Source organism: Pan troglodytes, chromosome 3, assembly GCF_028858775.2.
Source record: "Pan troglodytes isolate AG18354 chromosome 3, NHGRI_mPanTro3-v2.0_pri, whole genome shotgun sequence".
In the NCBI taxonomy this organism is placed as follows: Eukaryota; Metazoa; Chordata; class Mammalia; order Primates; family Hominidae; genus Pan; species Pan troglodytes.
In genome coordinates this window covers 190059909-190079095 of record NC_072401.2, presented here as the reverse complement: position 1 = coordinate 190079095, position 19187 = coordinate 190059909, and the positions used below count along the sequence as shown (strand labels likewise).

The 19187-nt window shown below is 40.7% G+C and overlaps 1 long non-coding RNA gene across 2 annotated transcripts in view; it reads right to left on the bottom strand.

Annotated features, from left to right (window-relative positions):
- Nucleotides 1–11820, bottom strand: part of LOC100608367 (uncharacterized) — a 230563-nt gene extending 218743 nt beyond the window's left edge. For both annotated transcript variants that reach the window (XR_008547717.2, XR_008547702.2), the window contains exons 1-2: nt 11016–11820; nt 4572–4620 (exon numbers count right to left, since the gene is read on the bottom strand). This is a non-coding gene — a long non-coding RNA (uncharacterized LOC100608367). The remainder of the gene's footprint in view (nt 1–4571; nt 4621–11015) is intronic.
- Between the last annotated feature and the right edge of the window lie 7367 nt (nt 11821–19187).

The window sequence follows — 19187 nt, the reverse complement described above, 5'->3', positions numbered from 1 at the left end:
TCTCCCTTGTGTAGCTGACTTCAGATACACAAGATATATTTTAACATCACCACAGTGGCTTTCTAATTTTCCACCTGCATCTTGAGTGGAGATTTCAAAACCTAAAGCCTATCTTTTGGTTTTCCTTTCTGTATGTTTTCCAGCACAGCCAAAAGCAAGCCTTCTACCATATCATACAGTAGAAAGTAAAGCGAAATTAGACAATGTCTTCTCTGCTCCATTGCTCCTTTGCCATTGTTTCTCTGTGGACAGCTGCATTCCTCTGCAAATTCAGCTACTCCTGGATAGACTCTCACAATTCCGGCCTTATGGAACTTCAGTAATTCTATTTCCACATGCTGTCACTGCAGCTCTGAGTAGCTCAACATCCCCTGTGTCTTTCCTCAACCCTGCTTCACTTCTGTAAGTAGTCCCTCTATTACGTTCTGTTTATTTGAACTATTTGAGTGAATCCAGTCTCCTGTTGTAGCCATGACTGACAATCAGTTGGCATCAGGAGTTGGTATTCTCAAGATGGAATTTGCATCTGAGTCACTCATATATTAAATAAGTAAATAAATAACTTCCTTGTTGAGGAAGTCAGCACTGACAATTTGTGGCATGCAGTGACTTCTTTACTAGTCAAATTATTGGTGGAAGCAAGGAATGGGATGCGGATAGAGGGCGAGTCTTTGATGATGAAGGGGCTGTTGAGTTTGATAACTGGCCAGGCCAACAAAGGTGATTTAACAGCAGAATCTAGATAGGATGCTTTTGGAAGGATCATCCCTATGGTGTAGAGCAGAATAGAGAATTACAAGATATACAATGTGAAAGGGCTGGGCAAGGTGGCTCACGCCTGTAATCCCAGCACTTTGGGAGGCCTAGGCAGGCAGATCGTGAGGTAAGGAGATCGAGACCATCTTGGCCACCGTGGTGAAACCCCATCTCCACAAAAAACACAAAAATTAGCTGGGCATGGTGGTGTGTGCCTATAATCCCAGCTACTTTGGAGGCTGAGGCAGGAGAATGGCGTGAACCCGGGAGGCGGAGGTTGCAATGAGCTGAGATCGGGCCACTGCACTCCAGCCTGGGCGACAGAGCGAGACTCTGTCTCAAAAAAAAAAAAAAAATGTGAAAGGCTTTAGTATTTTTGCTATATTGTTAATTGAAACAATTCAATAGCCTTTTTCAGCATCAGCTATATATATATATAGTCAATGGCCCTTTGATATTTAGCTACACGTTAGATAAAAAGGATAAGAATATATTTACAAGAACATGTGAAAACAATATATTTTTTCTCACAGTCTATGTGACGTTTTATCTTTTTCACATTTTTCACATGAAAATAGTCTTTAATCCAAATTTTGCTAGTAGATAATCACATTTATATAATTTTGCATTGTCATTTTGCCTCATAGATGTAAAAGGAATGAATAAAAAATAATTTTTAGGTCTCTTTTAATACCAAATAATTATGAACTATAATTTTTTTCACCATATAATTGGTACAGTAACTCCCAAGTTAGAAGTTAGAGATATAATTTCTAGGACTAGCCAAACTTGCTTATTTGTTAAGACATTTTCCTCAAACTTAATAAATTCAAATGGATGAAAAAATGTGTGGGGGATTTCGATTTCCACAAACATGACTAACTACGGATCTTGCATCTCTCTTGATTTTTATTCATATAACAAATCAAAATGCTAAGTTGGGACACACAAATGGGCATGCATAACGTGTAAAGCATGGATGAGCCTGCATGAAGGTGAAGGAAGTCCATGTGGGCAGGACCTAGGCAGGAGCACAGCATGAGGAGGAAAGCTAGCATTGAAGCCACCAGACTCCCTGGGACCACACCCAGTGTCCTGTGGCCTAGAGTTCAAACCTGAGACCATCTGCATAAAGCCAGACCCCTGAGAATGGAAAAACAATCTACCTAACTCCTGTCTCAATTTTCATAAAGATGGAGAAAAAGTAAAAACTTCACCCCTGTTAATGTGGTACCCACTGGGCTGCCATGGTTGGGAACCTAAGCCCATACTGTTTATGCGAACCTCAATACACAAGCCAAAATTGTACTATGAAGAGGACCTGCGTCTACAGTGCTCAAAGGGATCTAGAAGAAACAAGCGCACATCCTACGAAGGAACAGTCAGACTGACAGCTAGCTGAGCCACAAAAACAATGAGCAAAGCAAGAACACAGTGAAACGCCCTCAATGTGTTCAGAGAAAATAAAGGGCAATGGAGAATAGTTTATACGGCTAAAGTATCTTTCGAGAATGAGGACAAAATAAAGACAAATGAGCAGATTTTGAAAGAGTTTACTTCTAAATAAGCCTCATAAAACAGCTTCTAAAGGTTGGGCTTCAAAAATAAACAAAGAATAAGGTCCCATAAGGAAGGTCTGAAATGTATCAAGGAAGGGAGACAAGGAACACAGAGGAGATCTGACTCTTGCTTTTGTTCAATATCAAACAATGTCTAATTTGTGGGTTATAAAAGCAAGGCAGAAATTTAAAAAATACAACAACTGCAAATGTGATTTGAAAGGAATGATGAGAAATAAATCATTCTTAGGTCCTTGAATCTGAGGGTGAAGAAAGTAAAGACATTGATTAACTTTAGGACTTACGTTTTATACATACATTCAAATTTTAAGGGTGACTATTAAAATAGTATAACAAAGGACATAGCTTCCAAACAGTAATGGAGATGTAAATTAAATACTATCTTCAAAAGGAGCCATGAGGAAGGGGAACGAGGTGACAAGAAATACAGGAAAAGCAAGGCACATAGAAGTTTCAGTAATACTCATAACCAAGACTCATATATATAGTGCTCTGAATATATAGTGCTCTGAATTTTCCAGACAATGTTTGACATGTGTTAAATAAACCAATTCATTTAATGCTCACAGTGAACTTGTGAGGTGGGTACTATGCCCAGTTTTCTAGAGAATTTGTCTTACTGGATTGGAAAATAAAAACCTGTCCACTTAGAAGAGACTTACCTAAAATAACATGAGATCTATGTTGTTGATTCATTTTCCCATGTCTGTGATGTGATGGACATTTGGGTTGCCTCTCTTTTGGGGCTATGGTGAATCAAGCTGCTGTGACCATTTCTAGGCAGGTATTTTTGTGAACCATGTTTCAATTCTTTGGGACAAATATCTAAGCCTGAGAAACTGCCAAACAATTCTCCTAAGTGGTTGCACCGTTTTATAAACCTGTTCAGCAGTATATGAGAAGTTTTGTTGCCCCATATTTTTGCCAAATCTTATTACTATTGGGTTTTAAATTGTAATCATTTTAGTGTGTGAATGGATAAATTGCTGTGCTTTTAATTTGCATTTTCCTGATAACTGATGGTGTTGAGCAGCTTTTAATCTGCTTGTGGGTCATGTATCTTCTATTTTCAAATGTATCTCAATCTTTTCCATATTTGCAATTTTTCTTTATATTGTTATTATTTAATTGCAAAAATTATTTATACCTTTTGGATACAAGTTCTTTGTCAGACATATATTTTACAAATAATGTCTCCCAGTTGGTGGTTTGAATTTTCTTATGAATGTGAACTTTAAATATTTATATAAGAACATAAAGATATGTCATATTTAGAGATAAATTTAAGAAAATAGGTGGAAAATGTCCACACTGAAAACTAAAACATTGCTGAGAAAATTAAATTTCTAATAAATGGTAAGGTATACTTTGTGATTGGATTGGAAAACTCACTATTTTTAAATATTAATTTTCCCCAAATTAATGTAATAGATTCAATGCAATTCCAATCAAAATATCAGCAGGATTTTTGTGTGGAACTTGGCAAGGTGATTCTAATATTTAAATGGAAACACAAACAATGATAGAATAGCTAGAATCTTATTTTTTAAGTAACACATTTCCATCTTTATTAATTTTATTTATAAAAATTCCATTCAGTGTATTAACTATATTCTTGGAACAATATTCTTTGATTAAATTAATTAAAAACTATTTTATGGGAGCTCTATGGAGGTATGCGTTCTTTAACAGATAGAGCTAAAGAGCATAAAAGTTCAAGCAGCCGATAACTGGGAATTGAATAACTTACGGATGTTTTGTTGAAGCTAATGTACAGTGAATTACACCTTTGTGTAAATGTAAAATTATTTTTATGAATATAATATTATACTATTTTGTCTTTTTTTTTTGAGATGGAGTTTTGCTTTTATTGACCAGGCTGAAGTGCAATGGTGCAGTCTAGGCTCACTGCAACCTCAGCCTCCTGGGTTCAAGTGATTCTCCTGCCTCAGCCTCCCAAGTAGCCAGGATTACAGGTGCCTGCCACCATGCCCGAATAACTTTTGTATTTTTTAGTAGAGATGGGGTCTCACCATATTGGTCAGGCTGGTCTCAAACTCCTGACCTCAAGTGATCCACCCATCTCGGCCTCCCAAAGTGCTGGGATTACAGGCGTAAGCCAACACACCCGGCCTATTTTGTCATTTTTAACTTTAGCTTTTATTTAATATTCTTATTGAAACAATGTGATTTAATTATCAAATATTTATGTAGCTATACAAAACCAAATCAGACCTGGCCCCACAGCTCCTCTTCATACTGCTGATGATCGCCATGTACAATTCTGGGAGGAGGGAAAAGAGATTAGAGACAATGAATGCTTTTCCTTTTGCTCAATATCGTTGATCAAATAATTTGTCTGTGCCCATATAACAGGCCTGAGAAAATGGTGTAGTTTTATTAGAGGTAACTTTCCAGAATCAATAACTTTGCTAATGAATATAAAAGCCTGGGTGCCTTGCAGCCCAAATTCATGCAATTGGATGGCTTGTTGTAATCAAGCACTGGCATTAGCGTTCTGTTGTGATGAAATAAGTGCTCCGTAATTTAGTCCTCAAGTGCTTCTGGCATTTCAACTCTTTGTTGGCATATAAAGCATACGTTTCTCCTGTAGTAAAAAGTAATTTATTGACTTTAAAAAAAACTTTATCACCTGTGATGAACAGACTATTGGCCTCATAAGCCTTTCTATTCAAACATTACTGGGCAGAAGTTGGCTTGCTCAAATCTTAGCAAATTGAAATTCAATCCAGATCAATAAGGTTTTTTTAATTCAGTTTGGTCCTGGAATGGAAATAATCATCACATTTTATAGTAAGTGTGTCTAATTTCAATTTTCATACTCTGTATTTATTCTGTATAATCAAGCATAACTGCTGGCCTTGTTCCTTTGAGCTGACAAATTCGTGGGATAGATGTGCGCCTAGCAGGTAACTCTTTATTTGGGAGGTAGTAGGGAAGACTGTGCTTAGACATAATAATGAAAATTTGATAAATGTCAACCTAGAATTTATAAGTGTCCCTAGGAATTTAAAACAATTCTATTTTCTCATTGTCTACATAGGTAACAAAAACGTATGCATAATGGTGCATTATTTTACTTAAATAGCAACTAGTTTGTCTCTATGAAATGCTTCCAACAGAAAAAAATATAAAGGACTATAAATTAGATGAAGTAGTTCTCAGCTAAAATATTCTGTGATGGGCTATCAGAATTGAAGTAGTTAAATGCACTGTGTCAGTTAGCTTTTGCTGTGTAACAAACCACTTAACCTTACTGGATTAACATGACGACCATTTATTAGCTCATTCTATGAAAGCAATTTCAGCTGCACTCTGCTTGGAAGTTCTGGTCTGGGCTAGACTCATGTGAGCATCTGTGATAACCTTGGTCAGCTTGTGGATCATCAGAGACCACCTGGCCACTCAGATCACTGGTGGTTAAACCATGGTTGGCTCAGGGTTAGGCACAGTGGCTCACGCTTGTAATCCCAGCACTTTGGGAGGACGAAGTGAGTGGATCACCTGAGGTCAGGAGTTCGAGACCAGCCTGACCAACATGGTGAAACCCCATCTCTACTAAAAATACAAAAATTAGCCGGGCATGGTGGCACGCTCCTGTAGTCCCAGCTAGTCAGGAGGCTGAGACAGAAGAATTGCTTGAACCTGGGAAGCAAAGGTTGCAGTGAGCTGCGATCACACCGCTGCACTCCGGCCTGGGCAAAAAAGCGAGACTCCATCTGAAAACAAAAACGGAAACAAAAACAAAAATAAAACCATGCTTGGCTCAGTTGTTGGAGGCAATCATCTCATCCTCCAGAGGGCTGGTGGGAGCATATTTGCATAGTGGTCTCGGGTCTCTAAGTGTATCAATAAACATGCCTCAGCACATGAGCACTTCTCAAGTTGCCGCACATCTCATATTTGCTAATGTCCCGTTTGTCAAAGCAATCTGGTTTCCAATCCCAGCGTCTGTGGAAGAGGACACTACCAAAGTGAATGGAGGCAGAGAGTGAGAGCAAATTGGAGTCACTGCTGCCATCAACCTGCCTCTGCCTGCACTACCTCATGAGCTGTTCTTTCAGCACTCCCTCCTGCATATCCGTAGAGCACCACTTCCTCATTTCTAGAGCTGGGTTGTATTTGCAAATATTTCCACAGCCTTTGCCTAATTCCTGATAACAAAATAAAGGTACATTTATGAAAATATTTTAATTACCTTGCTATAATATAAAAGTTCCAAAATTTTTCTAATATGTTAATTTTGAATTTTCAGTTTATTCTCTAGCTATTTTTCTAATTCTAGACTTATGTGACCATGCAAGACGTCCTATGTATTTTAGATATATTTGCAACATTCTAAAATTATTTCAAGTTTTGACTCTGTTTAAAATTGCAATCCCAAACGATGTAGTTCCTCTCCTCCCTACCTTTTACTATTTTCTTCTCATGACACTCATCCTCCTTTAAGTTCTCTGTAAATTATTGTGTTTATTGTCTGGTTTCCCCACATTGGGATGTACGTTATTTATACAGCCCAAAGCCTGAAATGAGGCCATTATTTGGTATGTGCTCACTAGATGCTTTTTGAGATGAATTAAATTGAGCTCTGCCAAAACACCATATACAAACCAGATGTACTCAACATTCATTCTTAAATTTAACTTAGATTGGATAGAGTTAGGCGTTGTAACTCTGAAGCTTATGTAGACAGTTGGCTTCCTCTAGAAATTCTTGATAACTATTCTTTCCCCAAATAAATACACAAATTATAAGAGTGACAGGGAAAGAGAAATCCAGGGTAAGGAACATGTATATATTCATACATACATGTATATAATGTTTAGCTTTACGTGCCCACTTGACTGGGCTAAAGGATGCCTAGAAAACTGGGAAATCATACTTTTTGCGTGTGTCTGTGAATGTGTTCCCACAAAAGATTAGCATTTGACTTAGTAGACCGAGTAAAGGAAATCACCTTCACTAAGCAGCTGGGCACTCCCATCCAATCCACTGAGGGCCCAAATAGAGCAAAAACACAGAGAAAGGGAGAATTTTCTCTCTGTTTGACCTAGGACATCCATCTTCTCCTGCCCTGGAGCACTGGTGCTCCTGATTTTCTTTTTTCTGTTTTAGAGCTAGGGTCTCTCTATGTTGCTCAGGCTGGTCTCCAACTCCTGGTTCAAGTGATCCTCCCACTTCAGCCCCCCAAATCGGTGGGATGACAGATACTGACACCACAGCCAGCTAGTGTGGTGGTCCTAATTTGTGGGCCTTTGGACTCAGACCTAATTATACCACCGGCTTTCCTAGTTCTTCAGCACATCATGGGACTTCTCAGTCTTTAGAATTATGGGAGCCAATTCCCATAATAATCCTATAATAAATCTCTCTCTCCCTGTCATTCTTGTGTGTGCATGCTCTCTCTCTCTCTCTCTCTGTCTCTCTTTGTATATATACATGGAGTCATGTGTCACTTAACAAGGGGGGATACATTCTGAGAAATGCGTTGTTAGGCAATTTTGCCTTTGTGTGAACATTCTAGAGTGCATTTACACACATCTAGTTGGCACAGCCTCCTACACACCTGGACTAGACAGTAGAGCCTATTGTTCTAGGCTGCAAACTTGTACAGGAGGTTACTGTGCTGAATACTGCAGGCAACGGAAACACAATGGTATTTGTGTACCCAAACATAGAAAAGGGACGGTAAAATTATGGTATAAAATATAAAAACTGGTATACCTGTGAGTTCACTTCACATGAACAGAGCTTGAAGGACTGGAAGCTACTCTGGGTAAGTCACTGAGTGAGTAGTGAGCGCCTATGAAGGTCTGGGTAACAACTGCAAACTTCATGAAAACTACTTAGAGGCTACACTACATCATTAAAAAAGAAACGCTCTTCCTTCAATAATAAATTAAAGTTGGCTGATGTAACATTTTCACTTCATAAACTTTTAATTTTAACCTTTTGACTGTTTTAACCTTTTGACTATTTTATAATAACACTTAGCTTGAAACATAGGCATATTGTACAGCTGCAGAAAAATATTTTCTTTATATCTCTATAAGTTTTCCTCTATGTTTATTAATTTTTAGTTTTTTAAACTAATACACAAACACACATTAGCCTAGGCCTACACGGGGGTCAGCATCATGAATATCACTGTCTTCCACCTCCATCTTGTCCCACGGGAAGGGCTTCAGGGGCCAAACACACATGAAGCTGTCATCTCCTGTGATAGCAATGCCTTCTGGAAGAGCTCCTTAAGGAGGTACCTGAGGCTGCTTTACAGTTCACTATTTTTGTAAGTAGAAATACACTCTACCATAATGATAAAACATACGATATAGTAAACACATAAACAGGTAACAGTCATTTATTATTATTGTCAAATATGTACTGTACATAATTACATGTGCTATACTTTTTTTTTTTTCAGATGGAGTCTAGCTCTATTGCCCAAGCTGGAGTACAATGGCGCGATCTTGGCTCACTGCAACCTCCGCCTCCTGGGTTCAAGCAATTCTCCTGCTGCAGCCTCCAGAGTAGCTGGGACTATAGGCACGCACCACCATGCCCGGCTAATTTTTGTATTTTTAGTAGAGACGGGGTTTCATTATGTTGACCAGGCTAGTCTCAAACTCCTGACCTCAGGTGATCCACTAACCTCGGCCTCCCAAAGGGCTGGGATTACTGGCATGAACCACCGTGCCTGGGCTGTGCTATACTTTTATATGACCAGCAGCACGATTTGTTTACACCAGCATCACCACAAACATGTGAGTAATGCGCTGCACTATGACTTTATTCTGGCCACAGCATCACCAGGCAATAGGAATTTTCCAGCTCCACTAGAATCTCATGTCATGGTACCACCATTGTCTATGTGGTCTTCTGTTAACTGAAACATTGTTATGAGGTGCTTGGTGGGGTGTGTGTGTGTGTGTATGTGTGCATATATATGTGTGTGTGGATGTGTGTGTGTGCACCAGGGTGTGGGTGTGTGTGTGTGGATGTGTGTGTATATGTGTGTGTGTGTATATATGTGCGTGTGTTCTGTCTCTGGAGAACTATCCCTAATACGCTGTATATAACATATACATTTATGGGTATATATGTAAAGACATGCATAGATACAGATGCGTGTATATGTAATATACACAGACATTTAAATCTGCAGAAAATGTATTTTGGATGAAATTCATTTTTCCATTTTTATTTCATAATTAACTTCATCATTCCAAAAGGCCCCACCCAGGAAACAACATTTGTAAAAAGTAATGAAATAGATTTAATCTGGTTGAAATTAGTTTAGATCCAATAGTTTAAAGAGCCCTTGTTACTAATTCTCAGTGTTTTGGAATAACAGCTCTGTGTCTGGCTATATGCATCGTGGTTAAATGCACAGATTCTAGAACTGAATGGCCGAGGGCACATCCCTTGCTCTTTCACTCACTAATGTGACCTAGAGCAAGTCATTTACCACCTCCATACACTCATCCCTCTGTATCCACAGGGGAGTGGCTCTAGGACCCCCAGACACCAAAATCTACAGATGCTCAAGTCCCTGATATAACAGGGCACACTATTTCATATAAGCTACACACATCCTCTCTTTTTCTTTAATCATCTCTAGATTACTTAGAATACTTAATACAATGTAAATGCTATGTGAATAGTTGTTATACGGTTTCGTTTAAGGAATAATGACAAGAAAAAAGTCTGTACCTGCTCACTACAGATGCGATTTTTTAAAATTTTTGAATATTTTCAATCTACAGTTGGTTGAATCCAAGGATGTGGAGCCCACGGATCCAGAGAGCCAACTGTACTCAATATGATTTTTTACAGATTCTTCCATATTTCAAGCAGTGTGCAAGGCACTAGAATAGAACAACAGACAAGACCTACAAGAAGCCTCTTGGGGCTGGGCGCGGTGGCTCACACCTGTAATCCCAGCACTTTAGGAGGCTGAGGTGGGCAGATCACAAGGTCAGGAGTTTGAGACCAGTCTGGCCAACATAGTGAAACCCCATCTCTACTAAAAACACAAAAAATTAGCCGGGCGTGGTAATGCGCACCTGTAATCCCAGCTACTCGGGAGGCTGAGGTAGGAGAATCGCGTGAACCCAGGAGGTGGAGGTTGCAGTGAGCCAAGGTCACGCTATTGCCCTCCAGCCCAGGCGACAGTGTAAGACTCCATCTCAAACAAACAAACACAAAACAAAACAAAACAAAAAAGAAGCCTCTTGGACTTAGTCTGGTGGTAAATAGACAATGACAAGGCAATGATATAAGTGTTATGGTAACACAGTACCAAGCGCTATGGGATACTGTGGACACACACATAAGGGTTTCTTCACTTAAACTTATGAATTTATGGAAGATTTTCCCAAGTCTATTACTCGAAATGAAGATAAAAATGAGGAATAGAAGTTAACTATATAAAGTATGGGTTGTAGGTAGGAAGGAAAAATGCTGTAGAGAAAAATGCTTGATGCTGGAGATGACATGGTGTGGTTTAGGAACCGAGAACAGGGCACCTGGACTGGAACTAGATTGAGGGCGGGCAGGAAGAGTGGAGTCAAGACTGAATAGTACAGAAACAGTGTGTAACATAGAGAAGTTCATCTGAGCTTTATACATTCTGACTTGCCTTTCAGAATCAATTACCTTAAAAATAGCTAATTTGACAGCCAAGCGTGGTGGCGGCGCCTGTAGTCCCAGCTACTCGCGAGGCTGAGGCAGGAGAATGGCGGGAAGCCGGAAGGCGGGGCTTGCAGTGAGCCGAGATGGCGCCACTTCACTCCAGCCTGGGCGCAGAGTGAGATTCTGTCTCCAAAAACAATATATATATATATATATGCTCATATATATATAATTATGGCCAGGCACAAAAACATCTGGAGTCCAGAGGATGGCACCAAATATGACTTCCCTTTTCCTCTCAAGCAGACAACGGTTCGCCACAGAGAGCCCACCGAGACGAAAGGGCATCAGGAGCCGTGTCTCCTGGACGTTGCCTTCCACTCCCTGTGCTTCCTCTCATCCAGCTTTTCCTCCCTGCTTCATGTCTCCTCAGTCGTTTCTATTCCTCTATCTGCCGCCAAAGGGCGGAGATGCCTTCAGGTCGTGTGTAGAACCCCCAGACGGGTTTAGTGAACCTGAGAGCACAGGGTGTGCCTGAATCCTGAGGAGATTCCAGGAAAGCGGCAGCGCCCCGTGACCCCGCGCGGCCCAGGAATCAGCGAGCGGAGCGTCTTTTTCGTTTGTCTCAGCTGTCAGGTGCCAGATTCACAGAGACCCACACCTGACGGCCTGAGAACCCTAGAGGGCCAGGGAAGTCGTCACGTACTTCAGCTTGCCAGAGAGGGATGGAGAAGCCGCTGATGGAGGCCTGTGACCATCAAGCGGGCGTGTGGCCAGAAGAGAGGGTTCCTCTGGGAACTGGCAGCGGAGACCAAACAAAATGGCGGACACCCCCACAGACGCCCCTGTGCGGAGAAGACGATCGCCAAGGGCGAGAAACCTCCCCCAACCTCACACACGTGGCGCCAGGAGGGCCGCCAAGAATCTGACTTGACTCTGGACAAAGAGGGGGTGCCTAAATGGCCAGAGGAGACTCTGAATATTATTAATATGTGAGTTTTCACTACTTGGTGGAAAAATCCACAAAAAAAAATGACATTCAGCTATAAAAGAAGTAAATTGGCCACTTTTCACCCATGAAATTTGTCTGGGAATCTTTATCTGCTCTACCCGCAAAGCCTCTGCTTCCGCCTTGTCTCTCTCTCTCTCTCTCTCTCTCCCTCCCTCTCTCTCTCTCTCTCCCTCCCTCTCTCTCTCCCTCCCTCCCTCTCTCTCTCTCTCTCCCTCTCTCTCTCTCTCTCTCACCCCACTCCACCAAAGCAGAAGGGAAATACAGACAGTCGGATGAGATGCATAGAAGATCATCCTGTCAAATAAAGGCAATTTTCAGCAATGGAAAAAGGAATATTTTTATGATCATTATTGTAGGTATGTTTTTGTATCGTATTCAAAAGCGTATCTTGGCTACAATAATTAATGTAACATCATTAGGAAAAGAAAACCTCAACATGCCTCCTCTTTCTTTACTCACAGAATAATGGAATAAAAATGTCTGTGAATAAACTCATTCTTTTGCCAATGATAAGAAAGCATTTTCTTAAGAAAAATTAGAATCCTCTATTTTCCATTCCTGCTAATTATTTGAATTTAACTCTTGGGTCTGCTATCTAAACAAGTCTACTAGGATGTACTGAAGACAAATATAAGGATTTAACAAAAAATATCATTAGTTAATCTAATTCCAAAGAGCAGAACTTTCTTGGAGAAATTAACAGTGAAAGGAATATTCTATCAAAGGTATTTTTAATTTTAAAATGCTGAAGTCAAAAGACTGATTATATCCTAAAAGGAAATAAAGAATCAGCAGTAGCTTTACTGACTGCTTTCTCTTAAGTTTTATTATTGTTTCAAAGAACTTTTTTACACGTTATCAGAATTTGAGAGAAAATATTGATTTATTATCTTGACCCACTGAAGCTAAAAATATATTACTGAAACTATTTTAATCAAATGTTTGCAAATTATATATTGCTTGAATTTTCAAAAGACATTCGCTTTAATAAATATTGATTTTTAACAAAAGCATTTTATTTCTTGAAAGTTGACAGATACTTTTCATTTCTTTTCTTAAAGACAATTAAATACAACAACAAGCTTTGTGGAAAGAAAACATTGGCAAAATTCAATTAATTATAAATATAGCCAACCTCCTGAAAGGAATATTATGAAGACTAACAAAGTCAGAAACAAGCAAATGCACAGTGGTTATTATTCCAGTCCAAATTATGATTACAATTGTGTACAATTTCCTAGTCAAAACCAATTTCTTATTTGTTCCCAATTCCGGATAGAAACCTTAAAGTAAATTACAAGTATGAGCTAAGTTTACTTTGCCAGTAGTGTTTGGCAAACAATTGCCTTGTGATCACTGTAGATGATCAATTTAATTAGATGTCAGAATCAATGAACCACAGGCGAGTGAGGTGAATTGCAACCATGAAGTCTAACCCTTTTTCCAAGGCAAAGATACACTGAATTTGAGGTGTTTATTGTTTTAGCTTTCCATGATTTAAGACTATCATCAGAAGGCATAGCCTTCTCTCTTTAGAATCTACGGTTCTGCAGCCTACAAATTGTAAATGACATATGAAGCTTTCACAAATTTGCTCTGAGTTATTAGGTATATAATCCAAGCCCATGTGGAACTTTCCCTTATGGAACTCCTCAGGGCTGAGTGCTCCCCACATATTTGCCAGCATGACTGAACTGGGGTTGTACAGAGAAGTGAGGGCCTAGAAATGTAATGGATGGACTTTAGCCACAACCTGTCTGATATGAGCACACAATTCCAGAGTCGGTAAGTCAGGCTGATTAATGGAAGTGAGCAGCTCAGAATAAGTGGCAGTTCAAAGACAATAAATCTCGCAGTGTAGCCAAGCTCTAGCCCACTCTTTTTTTTTTGATGGAGTCTCTCACTCTGTTACCCAGGCTGGAGTGCAGTGGCGCGATCTTGGCTCACTGCAACTTTCGCCTCCCGGGTTCAAGTGATTCTCCTGCCTCAGCCTCCCGGGTAGCTGGGACTACAGATGCACACCACCATGCCTGGCTAATTTTTTGTATTTTTAGTAAAGACAGCATTTCACCTTGTTAGCCAGGATGGTCTCCATCTCCTGACCTCATGATCCACCCGCCTCGGCCTCCCAAAGTGTCAGCATTACAGGTGTGAGCCACCGCGCCTGGCCTTAGCCCACTCTTTTGAAGATGACAGGGAAGCAAATATGTGGCACAGTGAAGACTGTGAGAAATAGAACTGTCTCAGACAAGTGTGCATACTCCAAATACAAGTACAGAAAACATCCAAGACTACTAACAGAAATCAGGAAAAATATCAAATCAGAACATGGAACACTGCAACTTCTCATTTTAGAAAAAGACAATGTAGTTATTTGAAGTAAAAACATTTCCAAATTTTCAATGTATTGTTTTAAAACATGAATGCACTGAAGACAAATATAAGGATTTAACAAAAAATCTCAATCTGATTCCAAAGAGCTGAACTTTCTTGGAGAAATTAACAATTGAAAGAATATTCTATCAAAGATATGTCTAATTTTAAAATGCTGAAGCCCAAAGACAGATTATATCCTAAAATGAAATGAGCTATACTTCTTTTTGTCTTGAGGGAGGAAAAGTTTTTCAGAGATGAGAATCTTTTCTGAAAAATTACTATGTGTAATGTTCAAATAGCACACACACATGCATACTTGCTAACTGCTTTTTTGTTGATCTTGGCTTCTCCAAATGCTATGATGATATAATAATCCATCTGGGGAAAGAGGATCTTCAGTTTCTTTACATTCTGAACTGGGATTGATAGATTTCATTTGGCTTCCCCAACACTGATACTGGGAGATGCAAACTTTCAGCGGAAGTGATCTGGTTGAAGGGGCAGAATGCAACACTCAGCACTAGCTGAAACACGTTAACCGTGTACAAGGCCAGAAGCCTGGGGATATTGGAAAGCAGGAAGACTGGAAGTTCGGACTTTGCCAAGCCTGTAGCCCTCTCCCTCTCTTCCCAGACAATGATGTATCCTGTGATTACTGGGAGTCATAGATGGGAGGTTGGTAGGGTCTCCCCTCAGACACAGAGAATAAAGAGCAAGAATAAATGAGTTAATTCTCTTTTAAAAATCTATTTTTTTTTCTTTCTTAAGAACCAGAACAGCTGGAAAGTATTTAAGCAGGGCTTAGTCAGCCCTGAAAAATCTTTTCTCAGTGTCCTAGGGAAGTTTTATCAGAGCAAACGTATGAAAGCAGCACGGAATTGCAGAATATATAATCCTAGAATATCCTGGCAAACTTTAACATCTACACAGATGATAAAAATGGTCACTACTTATAGAGCACTTCTTATCTACCAGGAACATTAAGTGCACTGTATCATTTAATCCTTTCAACAACTCTTGGAGATAGGATCCCTGTCCCAGAGATAAAGAAGTAAAGTGAGTTTCCTACTTTCCCAAGATTATACAGCTGGTGAGACGTGAGGCCTACATTTAGGATCAGAGCAGCTGATTTCAAAGAATGTGTGAAGGGATGCTTATGTGGGGGAAGACATGCTCGGGTCGGAAACATCTCCAACCTAAAGCACTTGGAACTAACATTTTAAAATCAAGCCAGAGAAAAATTAATTCTGTACTTATTTTTTACATTTTAATTTAATTTTAATTTTGTGTTATTATTATTTCTGTACTACTACTCTCCTTCACCTTTAAAACAATTAGAAGACAGAGAAATAGGCAAACAAAGAAGAGAAAAAAGCGAATCTGTTGCTGGTCTGACTGAAGTCCAGATCCTAGGGCTGCAGGCAGTGTTCTAACATGGCAGAAGCAGGTGCCATCAGACTCAATGATGCCAACGTACCCTCTAGGAAGGAGTGATCATTGCAAAAGGCAGATTGCAGGCTATTCTGTGAGCAAGCAGTTGGGGTTTGTGACCAAAACAATTTACATTTGAATTACCCACACTAAACAAAATGAGTACAAATGGGGGGAGAAGGGAACATGATATAAGGTTAATAACCTCAACTCTAGATGTCCTCAAAAGATAGGTGGAACAGATAGAATGAAGGTGACAGCAGGGAGGATAGTGCTGGTGGCTAACACCTCAGGAACTCTTGGTTTTAGAATCAGATTTCATTAATTGAAAGCAATAAAATGGGGCAGTAAAACAAACGCTTCGGGAAGAAAGAAACCCGTATTGGGTAAAGCTCAAAGTCCTAGTGATGCCAAGATATTGAGCTAATTAGGTTAGGAAAAAAGTATTCATGAATAAGGTAATTGAACACTACAACTTTGTACCCTTTTTTTTTCTTTGAGAGTATCTGATCTACAGTGTATCATTTGCAAAATCTCATATCAACCAGTGGAAATGAAATGGTAGAGTTCCCTGACCCCCCTCACAGGACATGCAACAGGGGTGTGGCTCGTATGTTCTGCCACTGCACACTCAAACCCCTTATGGGAGGGGGGCACACAGGCAGGTGCAGGAGCCAGGCTGAGTGTGTTTTGGGCTCTGGCCCCATGGTAGCATCTAAGGGTGGGTGCCTGCGACTCCCAAAGCCCAAGTGGACGTGTGTTACAGTGCACTCTTAGCTTTGTTGTTTGCAGATGGCTTAAGTGTTAACCAGCTCAGTGCCCTCTCAGTACCCAGGTCCTTGTCCAGAATCCAGGAAGAATCAGATTGTACACAGACTTGAAGGATGAATGCGGGGGTTTTATTGAGTGGTGGAGGTGGCTTTCAGTGGGATGGATGGGGAGCTGGAAGGTGGATGGAGTGGGAAGATGATCTTCCCCTGGAGTTTGGCCATCCAGCAGCCGATCTCCTCTCCAACCATCCCTTGCTGAACTCCTCTCGATGTTCAGATGTTCCTTCTCTTCTCTCTGCCACACCATTCTGCTATTCTTCTACTCTTCTGTTTGTTACTTCCTCGCCTGCTTCTGGAGCCTGGGGATTGGGGTTTATATGGGTACAGGATAGTGGGGCATGGCAGGTGAAAAGGCAACTTTTGGGCAGGAAAACAGGAATGCCTGTTGCCACTTAGAGCCGTGGGCTTCCAGGCTTGAAGGCAGAGCCTTTGTCAGGGCACCATCATCTTCTACCCAGTATTTCCCTGTCTCCTGTCTGTATCAGAAATATAAATTTTTGTTCTGTATTAATTCAATGGGGGAAAAGGCATTAGTTAAATCTTCCAATCTTACAGTTGAATGTTAACATTTAATTTTGCTACTAAAATAAATGATTAATATCACTACCCTGAAATTTGATAAATTTTAATATTATATCTCTGCACTCACACAGACAGTTACAAGTAATAACAATACTAAAAAAAAGAAAAGAAAAAAAAACTTCTAGAAAGAGAATGGAGGAAATGGGAAACTCTTATATAAAGTTTTATTTAAACTATCCCTGATTGAAATGTTGGTTAAATGTGGTAGTGTAAGCACAAATGTTATCTGCTCTGCCTTAAGAAAATCAACTAAGGCCAGGCGTGGTGGCTCACGCCTGTAATCCCAACATTTTGGGAGGCCAAGGCAGACAGATCACCTGAGGTCAGGAGTTCGAGACCAGGCCAGCCAAGATGGTGAAACCCCGTCTCTACTAAAAATACAAAAATTAGCCAGGCATGGTGGCGGGTGCCTGTAATCCCAGCTGCTCAGGAGGCTGAGGCGGGAGAATCACTTGAACCCAGGAGGTGGAGGTTGCAGTGAGCTGAGATCGCACCATTGCACTCCAGCCTGGGGGACAGAGCAAGACTCTGTCTCAAAAAAAAAAGAAAGAAGAAAGAAAATCAACTAAGAGGACAGCAAAATAAATTAAAACATCCTTAAGCCCACTAGGACAAAAGAATGGGAGAAGTAATATTAGAAGATAAAAAGTTTAATATTTCTTTGACATTTAACAGACTAGTAGGCATTGATTTAGTACAATAAAGAGAGCTACAACCTAAGAAGAAAATAAATGTGATTCACTCAGAGAATCTCAGAAAGTTTCATAGCTAGGAGTCAGCAAATAAGCAACCATGGGGGACTGGGTGAGGCTTAAATTCAGAAATAAAGTGATTACATGTGTTCTAATTGCAGGCACACAAGACCGTTCCCGTGGCTCCCAGAAGGCTGCGGTCAGACCTTATCTCCAAGGAGGAAATTCTCCTTTAGACACTGGGGTCAGGTGATGCCCAACAACAAAGGTCCGCTCTGTTAAGGGGACCACTGGCCAATACGCTATCCCATACGGACTCCCAATCATCTCCCAGTGCATCACACTTAGTCATGAATGCAGAGCCAAGGACCACTGGCCAATAGGCCATCCCATACGGACTCCCAATCATCTCCCAGTGCATCACACTTAGTCATGAATGCAGAGCCAAGGACCACTGGCCAATACACCCACTCCCTATGGACTCCCAGTCATCTCCCAGTGCATCACACTTAGTCATGAATGCAGAGCCAAGGACTACTGGCCAATACGCCATCCCATACGGACTCCCAATCATCTCCCAGTGCATCACACTTAGTCATGAATGCAGAGCCAAGGACCACTGGCCAATACACCCACTCCCTACGGACTCCCCGTCGTCTCCCAGTGCATCACACTTAGTCATGAATGCAGAGGCAAGGACTACTGGCCAATACGCCATCCCATACGGACTCCCAATCATCTCCCAGTGCATCACACTTAGTCATGAATGCAGAGGCAAGGACTACTGGCCAATACGCCCACTCCCTACGGACTCCCAGTCATCTCCCAGTGCATCACACTTAGTCATGAATGCAGAGCCAAGGACCACTGGCCAATACGCCATCCCATACGGACTCCCAGTCATCTCCCAGTGCATCACACTTAGTCATGAATGCAGAGGCAAGGACTACTGGCCAATACGCCCACTCCCTACGGACTCCCAATCATCTCCCAGTGCATCACACTTAGTCATGAATGCAGAGGCAAGGACTACTGGCCAATACGCCCACTCCCTACAGACTCCCAATCATCTCCCAGTGCATCACACTTAGTCATGAATGCAGATGCAAGGACTACTGGCCAATACGCCCACTCCCTACAGACTCCCAATCATCTCCCAGTGCATCACACTTAGTCATGAATGCAGAGGCAAGGATCAGGAGGCACTGGGGACAGAGTTTTCATGTGAGTGGAACAAAATCAGTCTGACAGATTAAAGGAAACACAAAAGAAG